Genomic DNA, 17,801 nt, shown 5'->3' on the forward strand with positions numbered 1-17,801 from the left:
AATTTTAAAAAATCTTATGTCCTCAATATGTTACAAGTAAGACAAAAGCCCCTATTCTAACTGCAAATATAAACAGAGTGAAAAGGAAAAGTTCAGGTCCAGCGCAGTGGCTTACACCTGTAATCCCGACACTCTGGCAGGCCAAGGCAGGTGGATCATTTGAAGTCAGGAGTTTGAGACCAGCCTGGCCAACATGGTGAAATCCTGTCTCTACTAAAAATACAAAAATTAGCTGTGTATGGTGGTGGGCGCCTGTAATCCCAGCTACTTGGGAGGCTGAGGCAGGAGAATCGCTTGAACCTGGGAGGTGGAGGTTGCAGTGAGCAGAGACTGCACCACTGCACTCTAGCCTGGGTGACAAGGCGAGACTCCATCACAAAAAAAAAAAAAGAAAAAGAAAAAAGAAATGGAAAAGTTCACGAAAATGATACTATTCAATTAATTTTCAGACATGCATTTTTTCACATTTTAAAATTCCTGAAATCAGCATGTGATCACCAGGTGGCAGTTTTAATAGCTGTCACAGCCTGAGGCAATGACAGAGAACTGCTGAGGTCCTCATCAATGTTCTTGATGACACAAAGGATGACACGCTAGAAAAAATATGGACACACTCTGAACTGAAAAGTATAAAGAGTAGAACCTGGAATGTTAACTTTAATGAATACTTTAACCAATTTATTCTTATCTTTCCTTTGTATATACATGCATTAGCATAGGCATTGATACCATTTTTTAGTGTCTAAGTTTAAAAGTGTTTTCAATAATAAAAAGTCTAAACGATAAGAGCGCATTAAGCCATAGTTTAATTAGCAGGGTTTCTCTCTTCCTTAGTGGTACATGAAATAATCAACAGCATCTAGCATTCAATGAAATAAACTAGTAATTCAGTTGCGATATCTTATTAGAAAGTTTAGTAAACTACCTTAAAGGCAAAGAGCTTAAATAAGAGATTTTAAAAAACAAAAAACCCACAAAGGCATCCCCCATAAGAAAACTCAAGAAATAACACATAATTTTGCATTATAATAAAAGGGCTATTTTTCAACCTTATGAGTTTTCTTCCTGTGAAGAGTATAATTATCAAGTATCCTACTTATGAGCAGATTCTTGCACTGATTCCAAGAAAGGCAGAGGGAAGAGAGCCAGGGCAGAAAGTAAGTAGAAAGCTTGAGGAAGATTTTAACCATATCCATTTAACTAAACTTTTCTAAGAACCTCAGCTGTACCCACTGCTGTAAAGAGAGTAGGAATCAATAAACCCAGGTTCAACTAAATGTTCCTAACAACTACAGAATGAATTTTGAAAAATTACACGTAAAAGGAGCTTATTGGGCCGGGCGCGGTGGCTCAAGCCTGTAATCCCAGCACTTTGGGAGGCCGAGACGGGCGGATCACGAGGTCAGGAGATCGAGACCATCCTGGCTAACACGGTGAAACCCCGTCTCTACTAAAAAATGCAAAAAACTAGCCAGGCGAGGTGGTGGGCGCCTGTAGTCCCAGCTACTCGGGAGGCTGAGGCAGGAGAATGGCGTAAACCCGGGAGGCGGAGCTTGCAGTGAGCTGAGATCGGCCACTGCACTCCAGCCTGGGTGACAGAGCAAGACTCCGTCTCAAAAAAAAAACAAAAAAAAAAAAAAAAAAGGAGCTTATTGGTTTCAGGAGTCTCCAATGAATACTGTTTTTGTTTTTTTGTATTGTATAAAATATACATAAAACTTTAAGACTTAACAATTTTAAGCATTCTTAAGAGTCCAATTCAGTGAAGTACATTCACAATATTGTGCAATCATCACAACCCATTTTCAGACTTTATTCATCATCCCCCAAAACTCTGTTCTGTATCCATTAAGTACTAACTCCTCTCTCCAGCCCCTGGTAAACTATTCTACTTTCCGTCTCTTAACTGGTTTATTCTAGGTACTTCATTTAAGTGCTCTCAAACAATATTTGTCCTTTTGTGTACGGTTTATTTCTCCCGTGGTACTTTTGTAAAGCAAATAATAAATCCCCGATTATTAGGTTTCTTACAATTTAACCGAAAATGCTGACACAGTCTCTGAACTAAGCATGCAGCTCTCCCAGAAACTCTGCTACTGTTCCAGTAGCCCCAAAGATCTCAGTCTGATCCTTCTTTAGCCTGTAGACAGGCCTGTTAAACAGCTGTAACTCAAAGAGCAGGCTCCAGAGATCCCTGGAGACCATCCCGTGGTTAAGTGGATGGAGTGAAGGGATTTGGGAAGCTGTGCAGGCCTGAAAAACCACAGGCGAGAAAAGGCTAGGACTCATCAAGCTGCGCTGGCCCTAAAATGGGCCTCCTGTCTCCCTGACAGACTCTCCTGCACTCTGACACTTATGTTGGGCGGCACCTGTCAGAGCTGAGGCCAAACTGCGGTCGAGTCACTGAGAGTGTCACCAGTGCAGGGAGCTTCACGGGGTCATGAGTCACCTTCCATGGCTCAGAGGTCTGGGCAGCCCTGCCCTACCCAGACAAACTCAGCTAGGAAACAGAAACAAGAGGAAAAAAAAAAGTTGGAAGAAAGAGAGAAAAACAGACAGATGGCCAAAAAGCTAGACTGACAGGCCCTGAATTAGAGTAAGGGCTGAGTGGCAGAGACAGAGTGAACAGACACAGAAGCAAGGTGGAGACAGATATGAAACAGGATCCATATACCCCGAGAAAGACAAAGTGGAGAGAAATATCAGGTTGACAGGGACCTAGCTGAAAGACAAAAAGGACAGGTTACAACAGGTGACAGAGACAGCAACCGGGGTGAAACAGAAGGGAAAAGAAGATCAGAGAAGTCCAGGCGCAGTTTTTCTGCCAGCTCGGCTCTTCAGGCTTCACGCATTGGTGGCTCGAACCCGAGGCCGTCAAGCCGCGCCCACCCTACGCCCCGAAAGGCCAGCGGACGGACGGGGGCAGGATCTCTAAGCGCTGTGGCCGGCGGAGCTCCGCTGCCGCGAGGGTGACCTTGGGCGAGAAGCTGCCCCAAAGGCCTTGGTATCGCGGTCTGCGCGCCGTGTGGGCAGGAGACTGCGGGATTCGGAGCTGGGGCGCCGGGACCCCAACCTTCCGCGCGGGGCTTTAGCATGCCGGTCCACGGAATGGGCCTGGCGGGGCAAGCGGCGCGTGCGTCGGGGCCTGCAGAGGAGCCCTTAACTCCCCCACCAACTTCTCCTCCCTTAGCCTTGCCGCCCGTGGTCCTGGCCACTCAGTACCTGCCAAGGGCTCAGCGCTCACATCCCCCGTCCAAGGGATCCTCTCCGCCGCCGGCGCAGGCCTGTTCTAGCCTTCGCTGCCGCAACAGATTCAGCCTGTGCCTCAGCCCCCGGAAACGCTTCCCGGTCCCGCCCCCCGAAATTGACAGTGCTTCCGGGGGTGCGCCAGAGAGAAAGAGGAGTGCGCATGCGGGATTCACTGTCTGAGCTGGGCGTCCGGAGAGAGCACATAGGTAGCGGGCGCCTGCGCAGTACAGTCTGGAGCGGGTCAATCAATTTTAGGGACTGACTAAGCTGTTGAAAATAGGGGAGCAGATACCGAGTTCTAAACCTTCTTGAAACCTTGACATAGGCCAGGCGCGGTAGCCCACGCCTGTAATCCCAGCACTTTGGGAGGCCGAGGCGGGAAGATCGCTTGAGGCTGGAGTTCGAAACCATCCCGGCCAACATGGTGAAATCCTGTCTCTACAAAACATGCAAAAATTGCTGAGTGTGGTTACTGGCGCCTGTAGTCCCGGCTATTTGGGAAGCTGAGACAGGAGAATTGTCTGAACCCGGGAGGCAGAGGTTGCAGTGAGGCGAGATCATGCCACTGCACTCCTGCCTGGGCACAGAGCAAGACTCTTAACAACAACAACAAAACAAAAACACCTTGACCTTCTCCGTCTCTTCTCTAAACAAACAAACGAAAACCTTGACCTCAGTTTGCCTGGCGGAGATTATCTCCAAATCCATTTCTGCCTCCACAGCACCCATCCAGCTTTTTGGCATGTAGTAGATGTTCAGTAAACGTTCAATGAAAGGACCAGTGCCTTTCCGTGGGCTGCGTTGTGCTGGGCACTGGGGTCACACAGATGGTGGGACAGAAACGATCTCTCTAGCTTCCAGTTCTCCCACTCCTTCCCCAAACCCTCCATCCTTCTCACCCCTTTCTTCCCCCTTGCCCCACCACGTTAGTGTAGAAGAGAGATAGGTCTTATAGCAGTGGGACTCTTACCTTTGGACCCGTTTATAGACCAAGTGCCCTCTTTGTGGAAGAGCTAATTTATACCTGAAATCCAGGCAGCTGAAGAGATGTGGTCATAATGCCTTCTGGATTCAGGGTGGATGTTCTCCTGGGCTAGACATGCCCTTTTGATATTGTCTGTCTTAGTTTAAGCTGATTGACTTCCCAGCTATTATGCCTGTCTTGCTTGTTGTTGGGCCCTAGGACACAGGAGTGTAGCTTTTCTAGAGAGAATTCTACCAAAAAAAAAAAAAAAGAAAGAAAAGAAAAAAGAAAAGAAAAGAAAAAATTTCTAGAAAGCGAAATGAAAGAAAACAAATATGGAAGCACAGAAATGGGAATGGATGCAGAACAGCTTGTCAAAGATTCTACTTAAAACATGTATGCTCCAGCCCCCCCGCCTTTTTTTTTTTTTTTTTTTTTTTTTTGAGACAAAGTCTTGCTCTGTTGCCCAGGCTGGAGTGCGGTGGCGCAATCTCGGCTCACTGCAACCTCCGCCTCCCAGGTTCAAACAATTCTCCTGCCTCAGCCTCCCGAGTAGCTGAGACTACAGGTGCCCGCCACCACGCCCGGCTAATTTTTGTATTTTTAGTAGAGACAGGGTTTCACCATCTTGGCCAGGCTGGTCTCAAACTCCTGACCTCATGATCCACCCACCTTGGCCTCCCAAAGTGCTGGGATTACAGGCGTGAGCAACTGCGCCTAGCCTAGTTGAGTATACTCTTTAAGTGTTTTGCCACTTTTATTCCTGCCTCTAAGCAGACCTGAAGTTTGGAAGTTCAACTGCCATCATGTGCCTATGAAGTGGTAAGTAAATGCTAAGGCTGGCAAAGCAGGAAGATTGAGAGAACCTAGGTCCCATATGACATTAGGCCACAGTGCCAGCTTTGGACACCCTTAAGTGTTTTGTTGCATGAGACAAATAAACTTCTTACTTGGACTTTATTTCTGGCAATATTGAGGACTATATATTTCCAAATATTACTGCAACAAAATAGATAAAATTGCTAGAAGAAATATTTAGAATACCCTCTTAAACGCATGGATACACTTGCAAAAAAAAAAGTCAGGAAAATTATCTGAAGCTAGGAGGAAAACAAGAACACAGGCCTGGGAAGTCAAACAATTGATGTTCAGAAATTACGCAGAGGTAAAGTCTGCATCTGTTCTGATCCATTGGTGCATGCCCTGTACTGACAAATATTTTCAAAATTATCTCTGGAGATAGGTAAACACCGATACTGCTACCAACTATAGGAGCATTCACCTGGGTCCAGACAGGATTAAAGCCAAATTGCAACATCAGGTTGGGACTCAAGAAGAAATATGTCCTCAGGTGAAGGATAAACTACAGGGGAAAAAATCTGCCATACAGAGGTAGGCAGCAGTTAAAAGCTGTCTCTCTGTGCCTTGGTTCTGAGCAGAAGGGGAAATCATTCCCCTGGAGGATTCATGGCTAAAACAGTCTGACTATCACATGGCCACACAATTTGCATAGTTCAAAAGCCCACAATCTGAACATTTTAATTTGAAATGAACCTGGGGAGGTGGTGCCTACAGTATTTGGCCAAAACACAAATCTCTGAAAGAACTTGCTGGCAACCCAGGCTTCAAAGAATTCCCACAGATAGGGTTCTAAATAAATATGAACTCACAACCGGAAACCACAAACCCCCTGAGGAAATAAGCAGAGAAGACAAGCAGTAGAGGTGGATCCACACCAGCTTTAGATATTTGATATTTTAGAACCACAATATAAAACAAGCATGCTTAGAAAAACAAAGGGGCTAAAAGCACAAGTATCAAGAAACTCTTGAAAAATTGCCAGGCAGCTGGGCATGGCAGCTCATGCCTATAATCCCAGCACTTTGGGAGGCTGAGGCGGGCAGATCACCTGAGGTCAGGAGTTCAAGGCCAGCCTGGCCAACATGGCGAAACCCATCTCTACTGAAAATACAAAAAAAAAAAAAAAAAAAAAAGAAAGAAAGAAAGAAAGAAAAAAAATGGCCGGGTGTAGTGGCTCGTGCCTGTAATCCCAGCACTTTGGGAGGCTGAGGTGGGCCGATCACCTGAGGTCAGGAGTTCGAGACCAGCCTGGTCAACATGATGAAACCCTGTCTCTACTAAAAATACAAAAATTAGCTGGGTGTAGTGGTGCGTGCCTGTAATCCCAGCTACCCAGGAGGCTGAAGTAGAAGAATCTCTGGAACCTGGGGCGGGGGCAGAGGCTGCAGCAAGCTGAGATTGTGCCACTGAACTCCAGTCTGGCAACAGAGCAAGACTCCATCTCAAAACAAAACAAAACAAAAACAAAAAAATTAGCCAAGCGTGGTGGTGGGCGACTGTAATCCCAGCAACTTGGGAGGATGAAGTGGAAACATGAGATTAAAAAAAAAAAAAAATCTAGTTATACACTACTTAAAACACAAACCTAAAGAAAATTTGAGGTCAGGCATGGTGGCTCCCACCTGTAATCCTAGTACTTTGTGTCATGCGCATCTGTGTGAAGAGACCACCAAACAGGCTTTGTATGAGCAATAAAGCTTTTTAATCACCTGGGTGCAGGCGGGCTGAGTCCGAAAAGAGAGTCAGCAAGGGAGGTAAGGGTGGGGCTGTTTTATAGGATTTGGGTAGGTAAAAGAAAATTCCAGTCAAAGGGGGTTTGTTCTCTGGCGGGCAGGAGTGGGGGTCACAATGTGCTCAGTAGGGGAGCTTTCTGAGCCAGGATGAGCCAGAAAAAGGAATTTCACAAGGTAATGTCATTGCTTAAGACAAGGACTGGCCATTTTCACTTCTTTTGTGGTGGAATGTCATCAGTGAAGGCGGGGCAGGGCATTTTCACTTCTTTTGTGATTCTTCAGTTACTTCAGGCCATCTGGGTATATACGTGCAAGTCACAGGGGATGTGGATGTGCAAGTCACAGGGGATGCGATGGCTTGGCTTGGGCTCAGAGGCCTGATACTTTGGGAAGCAGGTGGATCACTTGAGCCCAGGTGCTTAAGACTAGCCAAGGCAACATGGTGAAACCCCATCTCTACAAAAAATGGTGTGGTTGTACGCACCTGTAATCCCAGCTACTTGGGAGACTGAGGTGGAAGGATCACCTGAGCCCAGGAGGTTGAGGCTGCAGTGGGCCATGACCATGCCACTGCACTCGAGCCTCGGCAACAGAGTGAGACCCATCTCAAAAAAGTAGAAAAAAAGAAAGAAAAGGAAAAAAAGAAAAATTGGGGTAAAGGAATGGCAAAAGAGATTCTGTGCTGGTTAAATTATATTAACATCTGATAAATAAGGATGGTTGTGGCAGCTTATACCCCTAATCCCAGCTCTTTGGAAGGCCTAGCTGAGAGGATCACTTAAGGCCAGGAGTTTGAAGCCAGCCTGGGCAATATAGTGAGACCCTGTCTCTATAAAATTAAAAAATTTCAGCCTGAGCAACATAATGAGATGCTCTCTCTTCAAGAAATAAAAATATTAGCCAAGTGTGGTGGCACACATCTGTGGTCTCAGCTACTTGAGAGACTGAGGTGGGAGGATTACTTGAGCCCAGGAGATCAAGGCCACAGGGTGCCATGATTGCACCACTGCATTCCAGCTTGGGCAATAGAGTAAGACCCTATCTCAAAAAAAAAAAAAAAAAAAAAAAAAGCCAGTGTGGTGACACCTGTAGTCCAGGTACTCAGAAGGCTGAGGCAGGAGAATCGCTTGAGCCCAGGAGTTTGAGGCTGCAGTGAGTTATGTTCACGTCACTGCACTCCATCCAGCCTGGGCAACAGAGCGAGATTCAGTCTCAAAAACCAAAAAACACTGGATAAATAGACTCTAAAACAAAAAGCATTTCTAGAAATATGTGGTAGCTTATATTGTTGTTTTCAATAATTTGGTGGCCATCCCTGTGAGAGGCTTTACTTCCCATCCCATGGATGTCAGGCTTGGTCACTGAAATGTGAGTGGAGGTTATGTGTGCACTCTGGAGCACAGCTTTCAGAACCATTGCTCTCTCCCTCTGCCACAAGAAGAGTGTGTCCCGGGTGGGACTAATTATTCTTCCTGCCTGGGTCCCCGGTTGAAGAGAATATAGAATAAAGAATGGAGACTGGGCGCGGTGGCTCATGCCTGTAATCCCAGCACTTTGGGAGGCCAAGACGGGCGGATCACGAGGTCAGGAGATTGAGACCATCCTGGCTAACATGGTGAAACCCTGTCTCTACTAAAAAACACAAAAAAATTAGCTGGGTGTGGTGGAGGGCGCCTGTAGTCCCAGCTGCTCGGGAGACTGAGGCAGGAGAATGGCTTGAACCTGGGAGGCGGAGCTTGCAGTGAGCCAAGATCGCGCCACTGCACTCCAGCCTGGGCGACCAGCGAGACTCCGTCTCAAAAAAAAAAAAAAAAAATAGAATGGATAGTGCCACAAATGACATACAAAAGTCATATAACGTGAGAAATTAACCGTTTGTAAGCTGCAGAATTTTTTTTTTTTTTTTTTTTTTTTTTTTTTGAGACGGAGTCTCGCTCTGCTGCCCAGGCTGGAGTGCAGTGGCCAGATCTCAGCTCACTGCAGGCTCCGCCTCCCGGGTTCACGCAATTCTCCTGCCTCAGCCTCCCCAGTAGCTGGGACTACAGGCGCCCGCCACCTCGCCCGGCTAGTTTTTTGTATTTTTTAGTAGAGACGGGGTTTCACCGTGTCAGCCAGGATGGTCTCGATCTCCTGACCTCGTGATCCGCCTGCCTCGGCCTCCCAAAGTGCTGGGATTACAGGCTTGAGCCACCGCGCCCGGCCTATTATTATTTTTTGAGACGGAGTTTCGCTCTTGTTGCCAGGCTGGAGTGCAGTGGCGCAATCTTGGCTCACCACAACCTCCGCCTTCTGGGTTCAAGCGATTCTCCTGCCTCAGCCTCCCAGGTAGCTGGAATTACAGGCGTGCGCCACAACACCCAGCTAATTTTGTACTTTAGTAGAGATGGGGTTTCTCCATGTTGGTCGGGCTGGTCTCAAACTCCTGACCTCAGGTGATCCGCCTGCCTCGGCCTCCCAAACTGCTGGAATTACAGGCATGAGTCACTGTGTGCGGCCTCACTAATATATTATAAAACATACATCAGCCGGGCGCGGTGGCTCAAGCCTGTAATCCCAGCACTTTGGGAGGCCGAGACGGGCGGATCACGAGGTCGGGAGATCGAGACCATCCTGGTTAACACGGTGAAACCCCGTCTCTACTAAAAAATACAAAAAACTAGCCGGGCGAGGTGGCGGGCGCCTGTAGTCCCAGCTACTCGGGAGGCTGAGGCAGGAGAATGGCGTGAACCCGGGAGGCGGAGCTTGCAGTGAGCTGAGATCCGGCCACTGCACTCCAGCCTGGGTGACAGAGCGAGACTCCGTCTCAAAAAAAAAATAAAATAAAATAAAATAAATAAATAAATAAATAAATAAATAAAACATACATCATTTCCAGGTGGGCACTTTAAGAGCGAGTGAATGATTCATGCTATCATGCTGTTACTATGGCCTAACTTGGCAAAAGATGAGTAATACAAATAGGTGATTTATAATGAGAAAAGGTTAAGCTCACCAGGAGTACATAATACTTCTAAATCGTATCCATATAAAAATACAGCTTCAGGCTGGGTGCAGTGGCTCACTCCTGTAATCCCAGCACTTTAGGAGGCCGAGGTGGGTGGATCACATGAGGTGAGGAGTTTAAGATCAGCCTGGTCAACGTGGCAAAACTCCGTCTCTACTAAAAATACAAAAATTAGCCAAGCATGGTGGTGCACGCCTGTAATCCCAGCTACTTGGGAGGCTAAGGTAGGAGAATCACTCGAACCCAGGAGATGGAGGTTGCAGTGAGCTGATATCGTGCCATTGCACTCCAGCCTGGGCAACAAGAGTGAAACTATGTCTCATATATATATATATATATAAAATATATATATAGCTTCAAACTATCATTTAAATATTGATACAACTATAAGAAGAAATAGACAAATTCACTCTCATATGGAGATTATGCAACTCATTAGTTGCTATGGTTTCAGTGTATGTGTCCCTCCAATATTTGCATGTTGAAACCTAATCTCCAAGGTGATAATATTAGAAGGTGGGGCCCTTGGGAAGGTGATTTGTCATGAGGGACCCACCCTCATGAATGGGATTAATGACCTTATAAAAGAACTGCATGGAAGCTGTTCACCCTGTTTTGCCCTTTCTGCCCCTTCCATCCCTCCCACCATGTGAGGACACCACTGTCCTCCTCTCTTTCAGGGTGAAACCTCTCAGCTTTCAGGGTGCCATCTTGGAAGTCGAGGGTGGGCCCTCACCAGACACAAAACATGCTGGCACCTTGATCAATAACTGGCTCATGGTTATGAACCTTCCAGCTTCCATAACTGTGAGCAATAAATGAATGCTATTTTATAAATTACCCAGTCTCAGGTATTTTGTTACAGCAGCACAAACAGACTGAGAGAGGATATAGGTAGAACTCTGCACAGAAGAACTGGATAATGTACATCATTTTATTATATGACATGTTTAGAACCATTATAAAAATTGTGTGGTAGGCCATAAAGCAACCCCCCAAAAATTTCAAAGAAATAAAATCACCTGGGTTATGTCTCTTACCTCAGTGGAATTCAGTAAGGAATTGACAACAAAATAATACAAAATATTCCCTATTTGGACACTTAACAACACACATGAAAATAAGTAACAGGTAAAGAATTTAAAAAGAAAGAAAAAGAGAGAGAGAGAGCGAGAAAGCAAGCAAGCAAGGAAGGAAATAAGTAACAGGTGGCTGGACACGGTGGCTCATGCCTGTAATCCCAGCACTTTGGGAGGCCGAGGTGGGTGGATCACCAGGTCAGGTTTGAGACCAGCTTGGCCAATATGGTGAAACCCCGTCTCTAATAAAAATACACAAATTAGCCGGGCATGGTGGTTCACACCTGTAATTCCAGCTACTCGGGAGACTAAGGCAGGAGAATTACTTGAACCCAGGAGGCAGAGGTTGCAGTGAGTCAAAATCACGCCATGGCACTCCAGCCTGAGCAACAGAGCAAGACTCTGTCTAGGGGGAAAAGAAAGAAAGAAAGAAAAATAAGTAACAGGTTAAAAAAGAGATCCTAATGAAAATTTTAAAATATTTATAATTGAATGATTATAAAAACACTACCTTCCAAATCTGTGTTGTCAGCAAAAAAAGTTTTAAGGGGGAAATTTATATCCAACAATTCTGATAAAAGAAGAAAGGTCTAAGTTAATGAGTTAATCACTTAAAAGGTTAGAAAAAGGAAGCAAAGTAAACTCAAGGAAAGTTAAAGGAAAGACATAGGAAATGAAAAGGTAAGTTTGTATATTAATTAGAAAACAGAGATACAGGCCGGGCGCGGTGGCTCAAGCCTGTAATCCCAGCACTTTGGGAGGCCCAGATGGGCGGATCACGAGGTCAGGAGATCGAGACCATCCTGGCTAACACGGTGAAACCCCGTCTCTACTAAAATATACAAAAAACTAGCTGGGCGAGGTGGCGGGCACCTGTATACCCAGCTACTCAGGAGGCTGAGGCAGGAGAATGGCGTAAACCCGGGAGGCGGAGTTTGCAGTGAGCTGAGATCTGGCCACTGCACTCCAGCCTGGGCGACAGAGCGAGACTCTGTCTCAAAAAAAAAAAAAAAAAAAAAAGAATGCAGAGATACAATAAGGAAGACCAATAAAGCCCAAAGTTAGGTTTCTGAATTGACTAATAAAACTGATCTCAGGCAAGACTGATAAGATATATATAACATAGAGAAAGATTTATGGAGATATCTTTGAGATATATATATCATAGATCATAGAGAGTATCTCTCAAAGATATCTCTGGAAATCTCTCTGTATGTATTATCTACCTAGAGAAGAGAGAATAAACAAACCTCCTATTTAAGCCACTGTTTTGGGGATTTTCTTTTGTTTGCAGACAGATGTTTTCAACTGATAAACCAATCAGTTTGAGAGCAGACTGTAGAGGCAAGAGGCAAGTGCAGAGTTAGCTATTGTTAAATAATAACTGCAAACTTAGTGGATTAAAAGGATAATAATTTGTCCTTCTTCAGCTTTAAACTGCATCTCTGGTGGAGCTTGGTTTTTCTGTCTGCAGGATGGGGGCCAAGTCTGCTCCACGTGTATTCATTTAGGCAGGTCCAGGCTAAAGGGACAGCAGCTACCCGGGAAAAGCTTGTCTCATGATGATGTCAAAGGGGCTAAAGCGAAAGCCCTACCCTGCAAGCACATTTTAAGCCTTCATGGATATCTTATTTGCTAATATTCTATTGGCCGATGCAAGTCACATGATAGCCCAAAGTCAAGGGCAGGAAGTGCACTTCACCTCTAGAGGGAGAAACTAAAACATCATATGAAAACAGACATGTACACAGGGAGGGGTGAGGGATTGGGAACAATAAACCAATTGACCAGAGTCGCCATCTTACAATTAATTGTTCAAATTCCTCCCGCATGAAAAGCACATTCACCTCAATCCCAAGACCTTCCGAAATCTTATCGAGACTTAAAATCCTCATAAGGATCAAAGTTCAGAGTCTTGTGATCTACATCGGATCCAGATGTGGCTCCTCTGGGTTCTAAAACATCTGTGAACTAGAAAGACAATTATCTGCCTTCTCACCCTCACACCCAACACACTGTGATGGAATAGGAATAAGATAACTGCAATAAACACTCTCATTTGAAAATAGTTGGCCGGGCGCGGTGGCTCAAGCCTGTAATCCCAGCACTTTGGGAGGCCAAGGCGGGCGGATCATGAGGTCAGGAGATCGAGACCATCCTGGCTAACACGGTGAAACCCCGTCTCTACTAAAAATACAAGAGAATTAGCTGGGCGTGGTGGCGGGTGCCTGTAGTCCCAGCTACTGGGGAGGCTGAGGCAGGAGAATGGCGTGAACCCGGGGGGCGGAGCTTGCAGTGAGCCGAGATTGTGCCACTGCACTCCAGCCTGGAGCACAGAGCAAGACTCCGTCTCAAAAAAAAAAAAAAAAGAAAAGAAAAAGAAAATAGTTAAGAATGGGAGGCACATAGCAGTCAGTCACTGGTCAACAGCAATTCCAAACTCCCAGTGGACAAATATTGCCAGGTCTCACTATGCTAGGATTAAGGCCCTTGATTTCTCCTTGAGAGTAGCTCCTCAGTCAATTCTCTACAGCTGTTGTTGCAACAACTCCCTTGCTTAATTCTGAAGCATGTCTTGAAGATAGCATTGAAAAATATGCACTTTTTTTTGGTGGCTGATCAGCTTTCTCAGGTTGCTACATTCCCAGAGAGGGTTGGGGAGATCTCGGCTGGGCGCGGTGGCTCATGCCTGTAATCCCAGCACTTTGGGAGGCCAAGGTGGGTGGATCACGAGGTCAGGAGTTCGAGACCAGCCTGGCCAATATGATGACACCCTGTCTCTACTAAAAATACAAAAATTAGCCAGGCATGATGGTGTGCGCCTGTAGTCCAGCTACTCAGGCAGCTGAGGCAAAAGAATCGCTTAAATCTGGGAGGTGGAGGTTGTGATGAGCCGAGATTGTGCAACTGCACTCCAGCCTAGGTGACAGAGTGAGACTCCCTCTCAAAAAAAAAAAAAAAAAAAAAAAAAAACCACAGGAAGAAAGTTGGAGAGATCTCCGCCTCTTTCCATCCAGACTGATGGCACTTTTGCTAGTACATAGCCCTTAAAGACATTATAGATTTTCTATGTATTTGATTCCAGTCAACTTCATAAGACAAAGGTATACTTTCTCAACTTGTACCTCTTTCTATAGACTCAATGTACTTACTGGCACATTAGGGGTGTTAAAATTTTGTGGGACCATACCCTTAATACCTCTTAATCTTTCTAGAAGCCTTTTTGTCAGCTGAAAGAATCCATGCCCTTGATTTGATTTTTGTCCCCAAATTGTATTTTGATATAAGAATCTTTCACTGTCTGGAGAGGCTGGACATTAGAAATCTTTATTTTTCCAACCTAGCAATTTCTGGACTCCATGTTCTCCCTAATTATTGCTTGTGAAATTGGCCATTATTTTTTCTGGGCACATCTCCTTCTTATAGTAGTGTTTTTTTCAAATTTATCTAACGTAAAGAAAGTCCTACTTTTTTTTTTTTTTTTTTTGAGACAGAGTCTCTCTCTCTCGCCCAGGCTGGAATGCAGTGGCATGATCTCGGCTCACTGCAACCTCTGTTTCCCGGGTTCAAGCAATTCTCCTGCGTCATCCTCCTGAGTAGCTGGGACTACAGGCCGCGCCACCATGCCCAGCCAATTTTTATATTTTTAGTAGAGATGGGGTTTCTCCGTGTTGGTCAGGCTGGTCTCAAACTCCTGACCTCAGGTGATCCACCTGCCTCATCCTCCCAAAGTGCTGGGATTACAGGCCTGAGCCACCGCGGCCAGCCAAGAAAGTCCTACTTTTGACATTTTGCCTCTAAATGTCTTCTCCCAACTCTAAAACATTTTTCTCATTCAAATCTTCATACACAGGAATTTTACTAAATGTTTCCCACTACTTAACACAGGCTGCCTTTTCCTGTTTCCTGTAAGTTTTCTCACCACTTTCCAGCCCCCTGTAAATATTTCCTTGTTGCTTATTGCCTGGTCCCAAACCCAATGCCTCATATTTGAGGTTTTTATTATGGCAGGCTCCCAGTTTCAGCACCGATGACTGCGTCCACCTGTTGTTATTACAAAACAATCTACCGCAAAGCTCAGTGGCTTACAACAGTAATTACTTATTCTCATTCGTGTGTCTGCCGATCAGTTACGGGCTGGCTGGTTTAAGCTGGGCTCAACTGGGCAGCTCTGCTTCAGGCTGTGGGACCAGCTGGACACCTCAGGAGTTGTGTGGGGAGCTACTGGGAGAGACACCCTTTTGTTGGATGGTGTGGGAGGATGCAAGGTCAGGAACTGTTGCAGCCATTTTATTTCTCCTGGAGTTGCAGGAGCCTGTGTGAGGGGGCTGGAAATGAAGTTGACAGCAAGAAAGACATAAAACACAGGTAGAGAAAAGTCAGTGTCTTTTTTTTTTTTTTTTTTTTTTTGAGACAGAGTCTCGCTCTGTCGCCCAGGCTGGAGTGCAGTGGCGCGATCTCAGCTCACTGTAAGCTCCGCCTCCCGAGTTCACGCCATTCTCCTGCCTCAGCCTCCCTAGTAGCTGGGACTACAGGCGCCCACCACCATGCCCTGCTAATTTTTGTATTTTTTTGTAGAGACAGGGTTTCACCGTGTTAGCCAGGATGGTCTTGATCTTCTGACCTCGTGATCCACTCATCTTGGCCTCCCAAAGTGCTGAGATTATAGGCGTGAGCCACCGCGCCCGGCCAAGTCAGTGTCTTGGTGAGAATCTGGATCCAGCTTCACCTGACCAGACCCAGGTGAACCAACACATTCCCTTCATTGCTCATCACTTTGCGATTTTGTTTTTGTTTTCGTTTCTTTACCACCAAGACAGTCTTAACTGATCCACAGGCTGTGAGGTGGTTGCTCCGGGGAGTGGTCGGAGGACTCATCCGCTCTTTCTTCCAGGGTTCTGGCTTTTGGGGCATGCGTGCACATGTCTGGGTAGACGTTCTAAGCTGCATGGAACAGAAATGGAGTCAGGCTGATTACAGTAGAAAAGGAATTCACTAAAGGAATCTGATCCCAAAGAGGACTGGAAAATGGAGCTCTGTGACTATGCAGCCAAGCCACACCCACAATCAGGCCACAGAACTGGGGTGGCCAGAACACCGCTGCCACCACCATGGCCGCCGCTGTTGCCACTGTGGTTGCTGTTGCCACCTGGATCCCCGATCCCCTCCAGCCTGCACTGCACTGCCCCTGCTACTTTGGAAGCAGATCTTGCTGCCACCGCTGCCCTCATGTGCCACTAGCTGCCGAGTCAGAGTCCTCTGGTTGGCTGAGCCTGGCCCAGCGTCTGCTCCCTGGCTGCAAGCGAGGCTGAGGAAGCAACAAACTGGCCCTTTGGGCTTCTACAGTGGGACATAGCTTCCACCTCTCTCCAAGTTTCGGAGAATGGGGAATTCCTCAAACACAGGATGGGGTGTCATGCTAGGGAGGAAAACACTCAATACAGGGCATGAGGGATTGAGATCAAATCGAGACAATGGCTTTAGCTTTATTCCTGGTAGATCTAAATTGGAGAATGCAGCTAGAACCTGGGGCCAAAATGGGGCTACCGACTCTTCCCTGCCCCCTCCCAGAACTGAACTTCTTTTCTATTTTCTTTTCTTTGTTCATTTTTCGAGACAGAGTCTTATTCTGTCACCCAGGCTAGGGCGCAATGGCACAATCATGGCTCACTGTAGCCTTGACCTCCCTGGCTCAGGTGATCCTCCCACCTCAACCCCTTGAGTAGCTAGGTGTGCCACCACCTGCCCAGCTAGTTTTTTGTAGAAACAAAAATATAAACATGGGGTTTCCCTGTGCTACCCAGGCTGGTCTCAAACTCCTGGACTCAAGTGATCCATCCACCTTGGCCTCCCAAAGTGCTGAGATTACAGGGGTGAGCCACCATGCCCAGCCTCCAGAACAGAATTTCTCTCCTGGCTGTAGGAGAGCCTTCCTCCTGGAGCAGGGATGCTCTGCCTTGCTGAGATACTGCTTGATATCGGGAGCAGAAACAAGGGACAAGTTGTCCATGAGGGCAAATGCAGGGGAGGCTGGTGTCCGAGCTGTCACCTGTCCTCTGCCTCCCCACACAGAGGGACAGAGGGGTAGGATTCTCTAATGCTATTTCCATTTGGGGTAGAAAGTCCCATTCATTTCCCAAAGAGGAAACAGCACAAAAACACGGTGTGGTGGGACGAGAGGGGGCATGAGGGGGTCAACGGGAGGCAAGCTTACGCAGGAGGCAAAGTCAGTGATGCAAATGAGAATAGTAGACATTTGCATATTAACTGTATAAGGATGCATATTCTTTTTTTTTTCGAGACAGAGTCTTGCTCTGTTCCCCAGGCTGGAGTACAGGGGTGTGATCCCAGCTCACTGCAACCTCTGCCTCCCAGGTTCAGGCGATTCTTCTGCCTCAGCCTCCCGAGTAGCTGGGACTACAGGCGCCTGCCACCACACCTGGCTAATTTTTTGTATTTTTAGTAGAGATGGGGTTTCACTATGTTAGCCAGGATGGTCTCGATCTCCTGACCTCGTTATCTGCCCACCTCAGCCTCCCACAGTGCTGGGGTTACAGGCGTGAGCCACTCTGCCAGCCAGGATGCATATTCTTAACATCCACACAAAGCTATGCACTCTCATTTGTCCTTAGATATTGACTCCTCTATATGGATTTTTTTTGTCCTGCCATTTTTTTTTTTTGAGACGGTGTCTTACTCCATTGTCCAGGCTGTGGTGTAGTGGTGCAATCTCAGCTCACTGCAACCTCCTCCTCCCAGGTTCCAGTGATTATCCTGCTTCAGCCTCCCGAGTAGGCTGCTTCACCATGCCTGGATAATTTTTAGTAGAGATGGGGTTTCACCATGTTGGCCAGACTGGTCTCAAACTCCTGACCTCAAGTGATCCACCCACCTCGGCCTCCCAAAGTGCT

The 17,801-nt window shown here is 46.5% G+C and overlaps 1 protein-coding gene across 4 annotated transcripts in view; it reads right to left on the reverse strand.

The window, feature by feature from the left end:
* Window positions 1-3,322, reverse strand: part of ZBTB43 (zinc finger and BTB domain containing 43) — a 33,195-nt gene extending 29,873 nt beyond the window's left edge. For all 4 annotated transcript variants that reach the window (XM_015116815.3, XM_015116814.3, XM_028834831.2 and 1 more), the window contains exon 1: window positions 3,223-3,322. The gene's annotated coding sequence lies outside the window, so the exon portion shown is untranslated. The remainder of the gene's footprint in view (window positions 1-3,222) is intronic.
* Between the last annotated feature and the right edge of the window lie 14,479 nt (window positions 3,323-17,801).

Source organism: Macaca mulatta, chromosome 15 (genome assembly GCF_049350105.2).
Source record: "Macaca mulatta isolate MMU2019108-1 chromosome 15, T2T-MMU8v2.0, whole genome shotgun sequence".
Lineage (NCBI taxonomy): Eukaryota > Metazoa > Chordata > Mammalia > Primates > Cercopithecidae > Macaca > Macaca mulatta.